This window comes from Ovis canadensis, chromosome 2, assembly GCF_042477335.2.
Source record: "Ovis canadensis isolate MfBH-ARS-UI-01 breed Bighorn chromosome 2, ARS-UI_OviCan_v2, whole genome shotgun sequence".
NCBI classification, from domain to species: domain Eukaryota; kingdom Metazoa; phylum Chordata; class Mammalia; order Artiodactyla; family Bovidae; genus Ovis; species Ovis canadensis.
In genome coordinates, this window is record NC_091246.1 from 87,469,194 (window position 1) to 87,487,246 (window position 18,053).

At 39.6% G+C, this 18,053-nt stretch overlaps 1 protein-coding gene across 3 annotated transcripts in view; it reads left to right on the forward strand.

The window, feature by feature from the left end:
* Window positions 1-18,053, forward strand: part of ADAMTSL1 (ADAMTS like 1) — a 1,110,365-nt gene that overhangs the window by 614,569 nt on the left and 477,743 nt on the right. The gene's annotated exons all lie outside the window — the stretch shown is intronic.

An 18,053-nucleotide genomic window follows, 5' to 3' on the forward strand; every position in this document is an offset into this window, starting at 1 on the left:
ATCTACTGCATGGAGTTTGTGTTCTGAGGGCTGTATAAATGGTGGTGTGCATGCTTGGAATTTAGGTAACAGACGTCCTGAAATCCAACTCATTCACTGTGGTGTTCCTGTAATTTTTTTGAAGGATGGGCTGTGAGAGGCTTTCTCCCACTGCCTGTTATGAGTCCTCCTTCCTCTGTGCACATGTGCTAAGGAACCAGGTAAAAGAGGGAATGAAAGCCTCTCTGTGGCCAACCCAGATTACAGTTCATAATTATGGCAAGTCATCTATGGATACAAGTTAATGCTAGTATTTATGAATTGAGGATTATGGTCTTTGATCTCAGATCTTCTTTTGAAGAAGAAAATGCTGACTTTAGTTTCGGCTGCTTTCCATAGTCACAGTGATAAGATGCTCTGCTCTGGAACGTCAGCACACACTGCATTTTTGACTAGAAGTAAATGTTCCGTTCTGACTCATACTTGGTTTTATGGGCAGAAAATGAACCTTTACTGTCCAAAAAAAATCTACACTCAAAATATTAATAGCAATGCACATTTTTTTAAACCAGAGTGTTCTGGGCAGGCAGCTTTGTAAACCTCATCTGAAGGTTTGGTTCCAAAATTTGCACACACCGAGTCCAAACAAACGTGATTGTAGCTCTCCCTGTCACATTTCTGGAGAGCCAGCCCTTCCTCAGAAGGTAACCAGGCAAGAAGGGAAAAGGGGGAAATTGTAACACACCACACGTATAGGTCACATTGATTCATCGAAGATGAAGGAATGTTTGTTCTGATTAGACTCTGAAAAATTTGATCTGCACTGTAATTTTGAAGGAGGGAAGCAAGCTATTTAGCATAAATTTTAAAACTCCAGGAAGGCTTAACAGCTCATCAGACAGTGATTAAATATGTTAACATTCCCACTTCTTATTTGCATCATTAGAGCCAAGAAGTCATAATGCTACGTTGCAAAAGCTGGAAATACAGAAATATATTTTCAAGTGCTCATAGAAATTTAAAGGCAAACTGAATTTTAAGCATGAATGGACTGTAAGTTTTGGGCTGTTCTGAGGAATATAAAAAGCAGAATGTTTAGGTGTGCTTTATGACTAGTGGGGCAAGCAATTTATGAAAGGTGTCTCATTTTTTCCATATGGGACGTGTTACTTATATACACACCATTAGTTTGCCTCGTCTTTCCTTCTTTGTGAATTTTTGAAAGCATAGGTTATTTTCCCATTTAATTACATCATGAAGCAAAATTACCAGTACACAGTACTTTTTTGATATCTTCGTATAGAGGTATGATCTCATTATACTTTGGAAAAACTTGCCCACTCAGGAATAGATTCTTTTCACTGCCCACTTGGTAAGTGCAATATATTTCTCTTTGATATTTTTAATATTCATATATGTGTTTGAGCATATAATGGCATGTATGTGGATAAAAGGAGCATTTGCTTATTTCAGATTTAAAACATAAAACATCTTTGGTTTAAATTACAATAATTATACTGTGAGGATAAAAGGAAATAAAACCCAGGCTTGTTTTATGCCTACATTTAAATCAATTGGGATTTTGAAAGTTAGGCCAGAAAAGAAAGAACTGTCTGGTGAGTGCCAAGATATATCCCTGTACAGAGTAACAATGTTAGTAGTACCTGCCCATATATTGTTTGTCTGAATGTGTCAAACATAAGGTCAGTTGTTTGAAAAGCATTGCAGTGAATTCTCACAATAATCTTGCAAATAAGGCATTGTTAAACCCATTCTGCAGATAAGGATGCAAGCTTATATTTGAACTCAGAAGGGAAATAATGGAGAGAAAATGACTTGTTTGGTTTGTACTATGGTCACAAAATGTTTAGTAGTGATGGAAGCAATGACATAGGTTGGTCTCAAGTCTTTACTGGAGGTATTTAGGCTTTTTGCTTCGTCTTGGCCACTAAAGATATGTGCAACATTATGGACACTTGTCACACTTGCTCATTCACTGTCCCATGTAGCTTTGGAGCTGAAAGTAAGTTATTGGCCCAAGAGAAAGTGACCTGAAATATGATCAGGAGTTGAACCGGAAGTATGACATTTTCAGCTCCACCTTCAGTGAGGATCTAGAAATGGAGCTGGGTGGCTTATTTTTCTTATAACTGTTTGATACATTTTAACAGTCTGTCTGATCTTAGAATTAATTTAAGCAATTTTTAAAGCTCACTTTTTACTTAATGGAAAATAGTCTGTTTGTTTAGTAGCAAAGCCCGGTTTCTACTTCAAAACACAATGAAGTCCCTGTGTCTTTTATATCTATTTTTGGTTACCACTCACGTTTACATGCAAAGCTCAGACATCATAGACTGCTATTGTACTATGCACACAGTAGGACAGTAGTGCTGGGCAAGGGATTTTATTCTGACATTCAGGTCAAATTAAGCCACAAAACCCCACATTCCCCATCTCCTCACCCTGCTCCCCTTTTCCCTGCTCCCTCCTTTGTCCCAATTGTTTAGTTCAAAAGGAATGTGGGGGAAAACCATGACCGGCCATTGACATATGTGTCCATCCAAACTTGAAGTCAAATCTCTTCTTGTCAGAAAGGCATTTAATCAAATTTGCATTTGCTTTTTGTTTCTTTTAAGTGGTTTTAAGCTGTTTCGCCTGCTATTGTGGGAGTTGCAAGGGTAACACTCAGAATTATAATAAAGTACATGTGTTTTTCTGTTAAATTTCTTTTTTTTCTCTGTACTAATTTATACATGGAAACTAGTCAAACACAATAGCCCATTCCCTTCGGTTGGTCTGGCACTCTCCTCCACTATTATCTAAGTGGATCTATCTTGGATGGTGATAGCACCATTAGCTTGTGGAATGAATGTTAAGTCCCTTATTTATAGCAGACTGTGGCCTGCTCCAATAGTGTGTATGTATGTGTGCATGCATGCACAAGTACCTTTCTGTAACTATTTACATCTATTTCTTACTCTGATGCCTACATTGTCCTTAAATCAAACTCAAAGATATTTCAAGTAACCTGGAGAATGTAACGAGGCATTTCTTTAAACATTGTTTACTTCATGTTTTTGAGTCGTTTCTTATCTAGACATAGTCAGCTTCATTTCTGTTTTCTCCTGCTTTAGCATTTCAATCTGTTTCAGAGCCACTTTCCAGTCTCCATTATTATTTTCATCTGAACCAGTTCTAGAGCTTCATGTAAGCTGAGGAAAGTGTGTCCAATAGTAGTCACTAGTGAACTAAAAAAGAATCATTTCACTCCAGGCAAGGTTTTCCTTGAAAGACTGCAGATATTTTAAAGGCTTTTGAAAGAGAGAGAATGAATAAATGAATGTATTTGTGCATTCATAGGAGTGTTGAATACTCTTTACCTATATGTTGATTCCTCTTTACATATATGTGTGGATAAAATGGAAAGTGAATCTCTAGCAGACCATGGGAGAGGCAATTACTCAAACTTAGGAGTGTACAGAGTTCATTCTTACATCTTTAAAACAAAATTAAAATCGGGGTATGTGTAGTTTTAATCAGTGAAGTGTAGATAACCCCTGTTCTTGCTATTCATTTTTAAGCCCATTTTGTTGGCACGTTTTGCACAGGATTTATGTTTGCATGAGACATGGTCTGCTATTTTGGTTCTCCCCTTTATTATGGCTTAATCAAAATATAATTTTAAACTCTTTCAGAAAAAAAAATGCAGTGTCCTGTGAATTTCTGCATCTCCTACAGTACCTACTAGAATATCTTGGATAGTACAGGCATCATAACTGTTTGTGAACTAAATTCAGAGAGCAAAGGATGTAGAGAGACTCATACGGTTCTCCCTAATTCTCAATATATTCAGGGTTTCCTAACTTCATATATGTTGTCCAATTTCTTTTGTGAAGTGACAGCTCTGCTTTTATTTTGTCTATTTCAGGCTCCAAGTCTCACTGGTAATAAGTTTCTTTCTGCCCTTCTCTCATTGTGCACGTTCTATTGTTTCTTGCGGTCTCCTGAGTAGAGTGACTCGGAAGTAAGCTCTTCGTTAGCTAGAGAATCATAGTGTTTTCTTGAGTGACAGCATTCCTTGACTATAACCTACTGGTGAAGCATGTTGAGATAATCACAGGAAAATGTGTCTAACTCCAGTTTGAGAGTCTTGCTGTTTGTACTGATTTTTTTTATCTAGAGAGCTGGCTTCAGACTTTGTGTTTTCACCAGAATGAGACAAGTTCATCTTTTGTCAGCATCATAAAAGCCATACCATGTGGTTGAATTTTGGCTTGATTGGCAGGACAAGCTCACGAGCAGCTTAGGCCTATGCTTAGGCATAGCAGAGGTGATGTAAGTCCGAAAGGATCTAATTGAAATAGGCCAGCACAGCTGTGTGGGGAGCCTGCCTGTTAACTGGGTAAGCTGTTGCTATCAGCCCCTTCTTTCCATGAGCTCAAAAATAAATGACTAAATCTCCCCAATTCCCAGACTTCAAGATGAAAAACTACGTCGAATAGCTAGCTGGGAGCACCCAGCATATCGAGCAGTCTTCTGGCCATGTCAAGAAGATGTCTCAATGATAGTAGTCTGCAGCCAACAGTGACCTCTGGCTGTTTGTTTGTTGTATTTTCAGAAGCTCAGTATTTATAAATCAATTAGAATATTTTCCTATACTTGTTAAGAGTCTCTCTTCCAGTCATAGAAATATATCTTATCTCAGAAACCCCTGTAATCTTCATTTGAAGAAAAACCATAATTTCTTTTTTTAAGTTGAAGATTACAGTGTTTCTCTTGAGTATTTTTTTTAACTGGAAGATGATTTCTTTATAATATTGTGTTGGTTTCTGCTGTACAACAATGCCAATCGGCCATAAGTATGTGTGTGTATATGTGTGTGTGTGTGTGTGTGTGTGTGTGTGTGTGTGTGTATCCTCTCCCCCTTGAGCCTCCCTCCCACACCCCCTCATCCCATTGCTCTAGAGAAAGGCGAGCTGAGCTTCCTGAGCTTTATAGCAGCTTCCAATTCACTATCTATTGTATACAGGGTGGTATATATATTTCAATGCTACTCTCTCGATTCATCCCAGACTCTATGTTTTTTGTTTGACTACCCCACCCTAAATTCCATCAATGTATAGTCAGCATTTAGTAATTATTTGTCAGAGGCATACGTAATTCATTGTATTCTCAATAGTATTTTAAAATGTAATTTCTTCTAGTCTTGTGCTTCCTTGTATTTATTTCTGTCATTGACTTCTTACATTGTACTTATGTTTCCATCTTCATCAACAAAGTTGTGGATGACAGCAGAAGTGACTTGTTCCTCCTACCTTTATCAGAATACCTGGTCTCAGTAAAGGTTGTTGAATGAGTGAGTAAATGAATGAATAAGAATAATTTGGTAAGAAAATATGAGAAAAGCATGCAGTACAAGTAGCAAGGGGAACATGTGAACGTCCATTTCACATGGGAGGAATTTCATCAATCCTGGTTTTAGCAAGACCAAATCAGTAAACCTAATACATTCAAAAGAGAAGTTAAATATTTTGCTTTCTTTCTCTTCACCCAATGAAAAACAATTGAATGACAGTCCTTTTTTAGTGTTAGAATGAAATTTGCACCTTTCATATCTTTTTGTAATCCATTTAGTTCTCAAGGAAAAAAATGACACATTAGCCACAGTTTTATAGAACCAGAAGGTAGTTATAATTGCTCATTGTAGCAGAGATAACGGAAAAGGCGATGGCACCCCACTCCAGTACTCTTGCCTGGAAAATCCCATGGACGGAGGAGCCTGGTGGGCTGCAGTCCATGGGGTCACTAAGAGTCAAACACGACTGAGCGACTTCACTTTGACTTTTCACTTTCATGCATTGGAGAAGGAAATGGCAACCCATTCCAGTATTCTTGCCTGGAGAATCCCAGGGATGGGGGAGCCTGGTGGACTGTCATCTATGGGGTTGCACAGAGTTGGACACGACTGAAGCGACTTAGCAGCAGCAGCAGCGATAATCTTATGGAATCACCAAAATTCATTTCTTTTCACTGCTGGGCACAAAGATAAACTTTCTTTCCCAGCTTTGTCTGTAATTAGTTGTTCTATCATGATTGAGTTCTAGTCAATGGAATCTCATTTGAAATGATATATGGCACTTCTAGGCCTGATGTCATCCATGTAATCCTCCAAATAAGTAAGAACTCTCTTTATACACCTGCTGGATGCAGAGAATCGAGCAAAAACTTCAAGACTCTAGAAAACAGTAAAGGCACCAAATGTAAGGCCTCATCCCTGAATGACTGCATGCGGCAGAGCCCTACAGTGACACTCACAGAACTGCATTTGTGAATGTTCATTATTTAACCTTGAGCAAACAATAAACCTTTGTTGTTTTAAACACTGAGATTTGGGGGAATGTGTTGTTTGTTATACTGATAACCTTCTTAAATACCATATGCTTTATATTTAGACGGCATGCATGCTTACAAATAGTACTAATATCACTTTTCATTTTTTTATATGGGAAAGTTAAAATAAGGAGATGCCATATCACCCTGATAGTGGTTTAATCTCTGTGGTTTGTGACTTATTACGTACTTAGAGCGCTCTAAAATACTTGAGGGTATGTGGTAAAATAGGAAAATGGGTCCATGTCTTTTTTCTTTAATTATTTTTGGCTGCATTGGATCTTTCTTGCTGCATGTGGGCTCTCGTTGCGGCAAGTGGGGGTTACTTTTGTTCAGTGTGCGGGCTTCTCCTTGTGGTGACTTCTCTTGTTGTGGAGCACAAGCTCTAGGTGTGGTTCAGTAGTGGGTTCAGTCCTTGTGGCACTCAGGCTCTTGAACACAGGCTCAGTAGTTGTGGCTCCTGGGCTTTGTTGCTCCACAGCATGTGGGGTCTTCCCAGACCAGAGGTCGAACCTGTGTCCCTTTCACTGGCAGGTAGACTCCCAACCACTAGACCACCAGGAAAGTCCTCCATGTCCTTCTCCAAACAGGAGTGCAGTGAGCAGTAAGAAATAAGGGGTGAGGGGAAGGCACGTCGTGGTCAACAGTCGTAATCTCATGGAATAGAACAGGATCACACACGTGACACAACACCGACCCTCACAGATGCAAGGCGAAGGCAAAGACGGAGGCACAACTGATGTAGCTCCAAAGAGAGAGGTCAGGAAGCAAAGGAGTAGATGAGGACAGAAAGGGGAACAGCCTCACACACACACATACACAAACACACAAACGTTTCACACAGTAACATAAAGTGAAATACACTTCTTGAGTACACCTAGTCTCAACCTACTTGGATACATTTTTCTAGAAAGTGTCCAAGTGTCATGAAAGAGTCCATCCCACCTAACTCTCTGGGACACCGTGAGAGGAAAACAGAGCATTAAGTGTTTTTGTCGTCTCCAAAGGAATAGAAAACTTTGGGTGGTTACTTTAATTCATGTGAAAATCACTTTTCTATCATCAGCTATATGCCCAACACAGAGCCAGGTTCCATGGAAGACAGTTTAAGGCAGTCCTTGTAATGAGGAGCTTGGTAGTGCACTGGACATTCTGTTGTCAGAGTTTTTTTGCTTGTTTGTTTTTTGTTTTTTAATTTTCAAAAAACTCTTCTGTAAGCAAAAGCTTTGTTATGGATATAATGATTTTCAGTTACCCCACAAGATGGTTCATTTTGCAGTCCTCTCCCTACTTAGACGCTGGCTGTTTAATCCCCTCATCTGGGTAAATGTGAATTATGACTTCCCATAGATTATCAATGTATTATCTTAGATGTGAATGGCTTCCCACAGATTATTAATGTATTATCTTATGAATATTATCAGTCAGTAAAATTTTTGTCCAGTTACTATAGTCCAGAATATGTACTTGTGTAGCAGTACACACATAATAGTGTCTTAGTTAAGATAAATTCCCTGGGAAAAAAACTTTTCTCAAAGTAAATTTTTTATCATTGTGAAAATTATCAGTAATTAAGTGTGACCAATATCTAAAGAGTTGTCATCTGCCCACTATCACTGGGGCATCATGATGACAGACTTCATTCTTATGCAGTTTCCACTCCATTGTGCTATTTTATAGTAACCAAAATCCAGGCAAAAATAAGCAAATTCCATTTGGAATTACATTTCTGTAAGTGCAATGAGTATAGTAGGTTGCATCTCCCAACCTCACTAGATTTTTATCTACAGTTCCTATTAAAATAAGGTGATTACAACAAAATCCAAAAGGCCTCGTGCATAGAAGGGGGGGTGTGGATAGTTCAGAGAAAGGGAATAGCAGAGAAGTCACGTGTGAGCATATGGCATTTATAATTGTGAAGATTTATTCCACTTCTGAGGCAAGAAATTGCAGGACTCTAATAGTTTCACCACCTGTGAATTATTTGGGTGCACCCTCATAAGCAGGTTCTTTCTTCTATTTGTTTAAAGAAATAAGTGGTATGTTCGCCAATTCTACACTACATTAATTTTCACAGAGTTTCCATTTTCATCTTCATTGCTTTTTCAGATTTTTTCCCAAAGCTTCTGCCATTCTCCAACTAAACCTTTGGGTATTTTCTCCTTCAATTTTTGTCTGGGGACTTTCTCTAAGTCAAGTCAGTCTGTTGGCATAAGTGTTGCAATGAAGGAGGAAAGGAGTGCGATAACCTAAGACATCCTGGCATAAATCCCAAGAGCACTAACGAAATGAGACAGGAAATTACGAGCAACCTATAATAAATTCAAACTGTCCAATAAAATAAATATACCTCACTTTGTTCCCTTAGTAAGGTATGGTAGGGTGTCTGATTTCTCAGCCTACACCACCATTTCAAGTCTACCAGAGTGTTGTTCAAACATTGTACTTCATCGATAGAACCAGAAGTGAAAAAGGGTAATGGAAACAATAAGAACTCCTACTGTTCAGGTGCTGAAGTGAGATTTAGAGGAAAGCTTTTTTAGAAATAGTCTGTTTTTTTTTTTTTTCTTTTATTCTAGTTATTATAACCGTTTGGCATTGAGACTAGGTACCACATATATTTTTACTTTTACTTTGGGGCTTGTACCCAGTCTAAGATAACAAACATGCTTTGAGATTACTGTTACAGAGTGAATTTAACTGACATTTGGATTCCCAGGACATAGATTTATTGTGTTTTCAAGTTAAAAAGAATTTTTGAGGTAGCATAAAATTTGACCTCAGTTGACTGGGATCTCTTTGAAGGCAAGACTTTGGTTTCATTATGTCTTGGATATCTGTATATCCCTAGTGTGAAACAAAGAGTTTGACATACACAAGGTGTTCAGTGTAAGTTTGCTGTTCAAATAAATGAATTAATCACCTATTCCAGCCCTTTGATTTCACAGAATTGAATTTAAAATATAAATATTTGCAAAGAGATTGGAGATTTATTTGCCAGGAACACCTAGTAGGTAGAATCCAGAGCCTGGAATCTGGATCTCTTTCCTTTGAGTCCATACTCCTTTGAGAAAGAGGTCACTTTCTATGATACCATATGACGCTAGATGACCTTCATATGAGTCAGCTGAGCCAGCCTGGGTAGAGAAGGTGAGGTGCTGAAAAGCCACCTCGGTAGATGTGCGGTGCAACAGAAGCCAAGGAAGCCGTGAAGCTGATGGAAAATAATTTTGAGTGAAAACTCAAGGATTATTGTTGGTTTATATATGTTGGGGTGACCTGCTGAAAAGAGGGGACTGAAGTTTATTTCTTGCCCTAGTTGTACAACATACTGGGTTGGCCAAAATTTTCATTCAGGCTTTTCCATATCATCTCACAGAAAACCCAGATGAACTTTTTGGCCAACCCAATAAGATTCATTTCTCTTTTTTTCGTATTAATGAACAATGTGAATGTGAAATACACAATGGTGATATATATGTGAAAATAACTTCTTGGGGGACCTTGCACATAGAAGGTCTCCAAGAAGATTTAGCTTCCTTCCCATCCCCCAGTGCAAAATACTAAATTCATTGAGAGCCTGCTATATATGCCTGACTGTGCTGGGCACAGGGTATATTGACTTGAACAAAACAGACATGGTTCTAAAGATGCGTCTACTTACATGTAATATCAGAAAGGATTTGAGATTGGGAAGGAGGACAGGAATTAATTGGCCAGTACATTCCATTGGTTTTATGTTGCTGTCATGGTATTATTTTCTTTAAACTGTATATTTAACTATTGCTGATGTAAGGAAGTCTCTGCCTAAAGAAACAGACACATCAATTCATTATTTATAGTGATTCCAAGAAGAATGTATTAAAAAAAACTCTAAAACTCTAAAAGTATGTATTTAAGGTCACTTCTTGAGTTGTGCCTTCTGTCCCCGTCTCCCCCTCCCCGCCCACCCCCCCCGCCAGGATGCTCTTTTTCAGTCATACTGAAACCAAAACTTAATGAGTGTATGACTGTGTCTTTGTTTATGTGATCCATAAACACCTGTCTTTTCCATTTTAGCCATATGCTTAAGGAGGGAAACCTTTATACCAGCCCATCATTCAAGTGAATAAAAGGCCAATCACAGCATATAGAGCACTAATGACAATAGACTTCTTTCCTCAAAAGGTTTAGCTTGCTCTGTGGAAACCATTAGTGTAAAAGCCCTTTAGAAATCTTTGAGCATCACCTGGTGACCACCCAGCATGTTCTCAGCTCTCTATCAGTAGGGGTTCTGATTTTCTAGTACCTCTGACAAGACCAGGAGCTGACTGTCACTCAGATCATGAACTCCTAATTGCCAAATTTAGACATAAATTGAAGGAAGTAGAGAAAACCACTAGACCATTCAGGTATGACCTAAATCAAATCTCTTACAATTATACCGTGGAAGTGACAAATAGATTCAAGGGATTAGATATGATAGACAGAGTGCCTGAAGAACTATGGACAGAGGTTTGTGACATTGTACAGGAGGCAGAGATAAAGAGCATCTCCAAGAAAAAGAAATGAAAAAAGCAAACATGGCTGTCTGAGGAGGGCTTAAAAATAGTTGAGAAAAGAAGTGAAAGGCAAAGGAGAAAAGGAAAGATATACCCAATTGAATCCGGAATTCCAAAGAATAGCAAGGAGAGATAAGAAAGACTTCCTCAGTGAGCAATGCAAAGAAATAGAGGAAAACAATAGAATGGGAAAGGCTAGAGATCTCTTCAAGACAATTATAGATATCAAGGGAATATTTCATGCAAAGATAGGTACAATAAAGGACAGAAATGGTATGCACCTAAGAGAAGCAAAAGATATTAAGAAGAGGTAGCAAGAATACTCAGAATTATACAAAAAGATCTTCATGAACCAGATAACCACAATGGTGTGATCACTCACCTAGAGCCAGACATCCTGGAATGTGAAGTCAAGTGGCTCTTAGGAAGCATCACTAACAAAGCTAGTGGAGGGGATGGAATTCCAGTTGAGCTGGAATTTCTAGTTCAAATCCTGAAAGATGATGCTGTGAAAGTGCTGCACTCAATATGCCAGCAAATTTGGAAAACTCAGCAGTGGCCACAGAACTGAAAAAGGTCAGTTTTCATTCCAATCCCACAGAAAGGCAATGCCAAAAAATGTTCAACTACTGCACAATTGCACTCATCTCACATGCTAGCAAAGTAATGCTCAAAATCCTCCAAGCCAGGCTTCAACGGGACACGAACCATGAACTTCCACATGTTCAAGCTAGATTTAGAAAAGGCAGAGGAACCAGAGATCAAAGTGCCAATATCCACTGGATCATAGAAAAAGCAAGAGAGTTCCAGAAAAATATCTACTTCTGCTTTATTGACTATGCTAAAGCCTTTGACTGTATAGATCACCACAAACTGTGGAAAATTCTGAAAGAGATGGGAATACTAGGCCACCTGATATGCCTTCTGAAAAAGCTGTATGCAGGTCAAGAAGCAACAGTTAGAACTGGACATGGAACAACAGACTGGCTCCAGATTTGGAAAGGAGTCAAGGCTGTATATTGTCCCTGCTTATTTAACTTCTATGCAGAGTACATCATGAGAAATGCTGGGCTGGACAAAGCACAAGCTAGAATCAAGATTGCCAGGAAAAATATCAATAACCTCAGATATGGAGATGACACCACCCTTATGGCAGAAAGGGAAGAAGCACTAAAGAGCCTCTTGATGAAAGTGAAAGAGGAGAGTGAAAAAATTGGCTTAAAGTTCAACATTCAGAAAACTAAGTCATGGTAAATAGATGGGGAAACAATGGAAATAGTGAGAGACCATTTTGGGGGGCTCCAAAATCACTGCAGATGGTGACAGCAGTAATGAAATTAGAAGATGCCTGCTCTTTGGAAGAAAAGCTATGACCAACTTAGATAGCATATTCAAAAGCGGAGACATTACTTTGCCAACAAAGGTCCGTCTAGTCAAAGCTATGGTTTTTCCAGTAGTCACGTATGGATGTGAGAGTTGGACTATATGAAAAGCTGAGCACCAAAGAATTGATGCTTTTGAACTGTGGTATTGGAAAAGACTCTTGAGAGTCCCTTGGACTGGAAGGAGATCCAAACAGTCCATCCTAAAGGAAATCAGTCCTGAATATTTATTGGAAGGACTGATGCTGAAGCTGAAACTCCAGTACTTTGGCCACCTGATGCGAAGAACTGACTCATTTGAAAAGACCCCGATGCTGGGAAAGATTGAAGGCAGGAGGAGAAGGGGTTGACAGACGATGAGATGGTTGAATGGCATTACTGACTCGATGGACATGAGGTTGAGTAAGCTCTGGGAGTTGATGGACAGGGAAGCCTGTCCATGCTGCAGTCTATGGGGTCACAAAGAGTTGGACATGACTAAATGACTGAACTGAACTGAACTGCCATGTCCCTATGACCAGCCCCAACCTGCCTTAATCCAAGAGGGGCCTTCTTGCCCCTGGTTGTTTGCTAATTGGTAACTTCAATTTGACAGTGCTGGGACTCAAACCCAGTCCTCTGTGTCCATTTTAGAGGTCTAGGTAATTGAAAGAACTGATTTCCAGATTGTGGATGTCATAGGCCATTAAAATTTCAAAAAGGAAATAAAATTATGTTTGCAAGTAGGCAGGAAATATGGAGAATAAAGTTTCTAATGTTTGAATTAAGTAAAGACATTAATAAAACAAAGTTCTAGCAGCTAAATTTCATAAGTTAAAAATAGTTACTAGTACAGAGAATGCTTGCTTTAGTGTGAGATGTACTTTTCACATATTAAATTATCTAATTGTCATAACAACATTAGGAAGTCACTACAGTTACTTTTCCCATTTTGCAGATGAGGAAACTGAGGCACAGAGAGGTTAAATAACTTGTTTTAGGTCACTCAGCTAGCAGTTACAGAGTGCAGCTTCAAACACAGGTACAGTTCACTCTTGTCCTAACAATACCATTTTGTGTCATCATCAGTGGAAGAAATGAAAGGTTATTTGAACAAGCCCAAAGTTCCAAGTATATAACTGCAGAAGAGAAACTAAACACATTTAGTTCTATGGAAATCTAACCAGGGCCCTTATCACTCTCCTTGTTCGTCACGCCAGTGAAAGTCTTCATTAGACTGACCTGCCCTAAGCCAGACACTTTCCTTGGAACACAGAGATGAATGAGACACAGGAAGCTCACAGATGCTAAACAAAGTTTTAAAAGGATGACAGACTGAGGCTGAGTGGTGGATAAAAGATGCTATGGGAGCAGGGAGCTGGCATTTATAATCTGCAATGCTCCAGTCACTGTGATAGGCAGAAAATCAGTCTGACTTGAAGTGGATCACTGAGGGTGACTTACAAGACATTTAAAGTGAGTCGTGGGATGGGACTTCCCTGGTGGTTCACTGACTCCCTGTTTCCATTCCAATCTCTGGTCAGGGAACTAAGATCCCACATGCCACAAGGTACAGCCAAACAAAAACAAAAAAGCTACTAAAGAAGGTCTTAGGAATAGAAGTTCACCAGGTAGACAAGAGAGAGAACGGGGCATTAGGCAGAGGGACCTGCGTGGGCAGAGGCACAGTGGAAGGAAAAAGGAAGCTGAGTCTAAGGAGCAGTGAGTGAATCCCAGTGGCTGAAACATAGCTGGTCCTGCAAGGACTTGCATGCCATGCCCAGGAGCTTTGTCCCAGGATTGTGTTTTCGAAAGACATCTATGCTGGCCACACACAGTGCAGAGCCCTGAAAATGGAGGCTGAAAGGCCGCTTGATTATGACACCACTCGTGAGAAGCCACGAAGACAGCAGTAACCCCAGTGATGGAAAAGAGGGGGGAAGATCCAGCTGTATAGTAGAGCCTCGATATAGTAGAGCCTGTGGTCCTCTGGACTCAGAGGCTCTTCAAATACCAGCTGTGTGCTCGGGATGTTTAGGTGCCCCTGCTCAGCAGACAGCCTGCAGCCTGATGCTGAGTAGGTGCTCCACTGTGATGCAGAAGTCGTGTGTGAAGGAGCGGATCGTTTTATTCATGGCCTCCCTGTTTAAAACTGTGACCTACAGAGGTTTGGTGTTTTTTTTTTTTTTTCTCCCTGTATTATAAAAGGACTTCCAGAGCAACAAACATCTCATTCTCTAAATCCTGAAGAACTTTCTGTCACTCTCCGAGGAAAGAGAACTCAGGTCCATCCTTTCTGAAGAGATTGCCACACTGCTGTGACTTAACCCTTTATTCACTCTCAGTGAACCTTTCCAAACACATAGAGGCTATTTCAAAGGAGCACTCCGGCACTACTTGGAAAGCTTTATGATCCTCCCTCGAGTGACACAAAGGTCATCATGGGGAGGCATTTTTGTACCTTGGGGTAATTACTGTCGTCCGAGATGGCAGTGTTGTCCCGTGTGTGGTTATTTATCTATTTTCTCACCAAACGGTGCCTCCTTCAGCTCTTCAGATTCGTGTCACAGTCATGAATCTTCCCATGGCAAGCCAGCAAAGATCTCTTTCCCCTTTGCCACAGTGCTCCACATGATCTAAAATGGGCTCCACATGTGGAGTTCCCTTTGAAAGCAACTGAAACTCCAGTAAAAGATGTTACTTTCAGGGTCTAAATTTAAGTTAACTGCCCTGATGGAATAGTAATTGTAGTCTTCAGGGGAAAAAAAAAAATCAAACCATATCTGAAATTCATCAATTCATCATTTTGTAATGTGACTGAAAAAAAAAAAAACACAAGTTTTATTAATGAAAGTATGAGTAAATGTCGCATAATTATATTCTCTTTATTTTTTCTTTATGAATCCAGTTGCTAAGGCGTCAGATTTTTCATCAGGCATTGGAATTCTGTGGGTATATCATTTCTTCTTCTCCTAATGAGGAATAGTTTCCAATTTACTCAGCATTGGTACACAATTGATTATAGCTTGGCCTCACCTCATAAAGTAGATTTGCTTTGGAACAGCATCAAACAGGTATTTATGTTTTAAATCATATGGTCCTTCTGACTTTAATTCTAATTTTCAACATTTACTACTTTTACGTTCCTTCCTCCTTCCCCCAACTTGAATGCAAACAGCACAGAAGTCTTGTCCTGCTTAGCAAAGGGGGAAAATGTGATTTTTCACTGTCTTTCTATGTGCCAGGTACTGTGCTTCTTGTTTCTATGTCTTACTACCTCTTGTATAGATAAGAAAACTGAGCACTAAAACCTAAATGATGGTCTGAATTCCTCTACTTATACTGTACGTGGACTCAATTCTTATAGAAAACAAATTATATTAAAATATGCAGCACAGACTCTTTTCCCTGTTGTTGGAAATATGTTATTTGGACTCTGTCAGCAGGAACCTCCCCAACTTGCTGAGTGATTTCCATGGTTTCAGCACCAAGTTTATTAGAGTTCACCGCTTGTACCGTATTTCATCAACTCCAAGATAACACAACTTTTTTCTGATTTCAGAAACTTTGCGTCTTATTTTTGATAGCAGGTCACAGTTTAATGGGTTTGTCTTTTTCTTCTTAATGGTACATAGAATAGCGTGACTTCAATCTGTAGCATCTTTGGAATCAGTGGTTTAGTGGACCAGGGTCTTTCCAGCATCTCACTGATGGGAGCGAAGCTTGAGATTCAGTTACAGAAAAAGGATTACAGACCCTACCCCCTTCCTGTTCGCAGTCCTCTGAGGCAGATGGCTCCTGTCTTTGCATGCTGGTCTGAGACACTGAGAGTTTGTACCCTGAACTCAACTCAACTTCCATCCTGTAAAAAGGTCAAAACCCTTTTACTGAAGCTCTCTTTTCTTCTTCATCTAAATGTACCTCAGTTTTCTTATCTGTAAGCAATATAGCATTAGTATAATGCAGTGGCTTTGCTCAATATCAGAATCAGCTGAGCACTTGTTAAAATTTAGAAGGCCCAGGCTACTCCTTCTTCAGCGGACGTGAGCCTCTGTCTATGTGTTTTTACCTTTCCAGGTGATCCTGATAAACATCAGTGTGAAACTCACTGGTGTAGTGTTGACAGTAGGAACTCTTGAGGCCAATTGCCTGCTTGGACTCAAATCCTGGCTCCACCCGTGCAACCTTCCTATTATTTTGTGTCTCAGTTACTGAATCTTTGAAACAGGGACCAATGATAGCATCACCTCAAAGGATTATTGTGAAATTTAATCAAATGAGCCATGCAACCTACTTAGCCAATACCTAACACATGTAGCAAGTGCCTAATAAACATCAGAAGGTACCAATACTCCCTTCCTACAAGGCTGAAGTTTTCTATCTCTTTCTGAGAAACCAAGCTTTTATCTTTTCCTGGATTCAAAGCCACTGACAGCTTTACCTGGTAACTTGAGTCCTCCCATGAAATCTCAAAGAAAGGGGCTAAGAAGGAAAGCTAGGATTTCTTTTTAATGAACAAGAGGAGGTCTGGAGTCTGTTGAAACCAGGGAATATAAAACAGAACAAGGATAAGTTTGGTTCGAAAAATCCAAACTGTGAGTTCACTCGCAAATGCTTATACAGGAAGATTATAATTCAGGGTTCTATCCCTCTCCTACAACCAAATCACCCTAGGAACTGAGAACTAAAAATGTCTGGGCAGCCGCTATCTCCCAGCCACAAGAGATTCACATCAGATGGTCTGGGTTCAGGTCCAGACATGGCAATTTTTCTTGAACTCCCAGGTGATTTGAATATGATAGCCACTTATCCAATTGAATATTTAAAAGATTCTAAACACCTCTCACCTGTTAGGGGATTGTCTGTTAAAGATACAGAATCCTCTCCACCTCAAAAAAAAAAAAAAAAAAAACAACTCAGGAGCCCAAAATAAAGACACTGTACCAGTTCCAGTAACTCATATAGTTGATGTGAGTGCACTTTTTAAATTGTGAATGCGCTTTGGCCACTTGATGCAAAGAGCCAACTGAGGAAAGACCCTGATTCTGGGAAGGATTGAAGGTAGGAGGAGAAGGGGACGACAGAGGTCAAGATGATTGGATGGCATCTCTGTCTCAATGGACGTGAGTTTGAGTAAACTCCAGGAGTTGGTGATGGACAGGAACGCCTGGTTTGCTGCAGTCCATGGGGTCGCAAAGAGTTGGACACAACTGACCGACTGCACAACAACATGTGTGTGTATGTGAGAGAGAGACAAAACCAGAAAGGAAGGATTGTGATGCATAATGAGAAGACAGTTTTCCTATTGTGTAAGGTAGCATGCACAAAGAGGCCTGGAACTCTTCCAGTTAATAGGATGTGGTGTAATCTGAAGTCTAATCTATCAGCCATTTGAATGCATAAACTTTTTATTTGAAAATAGGAACCATGCACATTTTGTACAAGATAGAAATTAGAACCTTTCTGAGCCTGATATGAAGAAACAAAATAAAACAGATACTCTGAAGGTATCCAGTCTTCTGCCTATACTAGTCAACTAAACTTTTCTCTATGTTTTTTCTGGATGGCCACTGTAATAGATTAAGTATTCAGTCTTACGACTCCCAGATTTCCTCAAACAGCCAAGTTTAACTTCTGTTCAGATGACTGACTGACTCTTATTCACTGTTCTCTCCACTTATTTAATTAGCCATAAAGGGATTCTAAAGGCTTCCCTGGTGGATCAGTCAGTGAAGAATCCACCTGCAGTGCGGGAGACCTGGGTTCGATCCCTGAGTTAGGA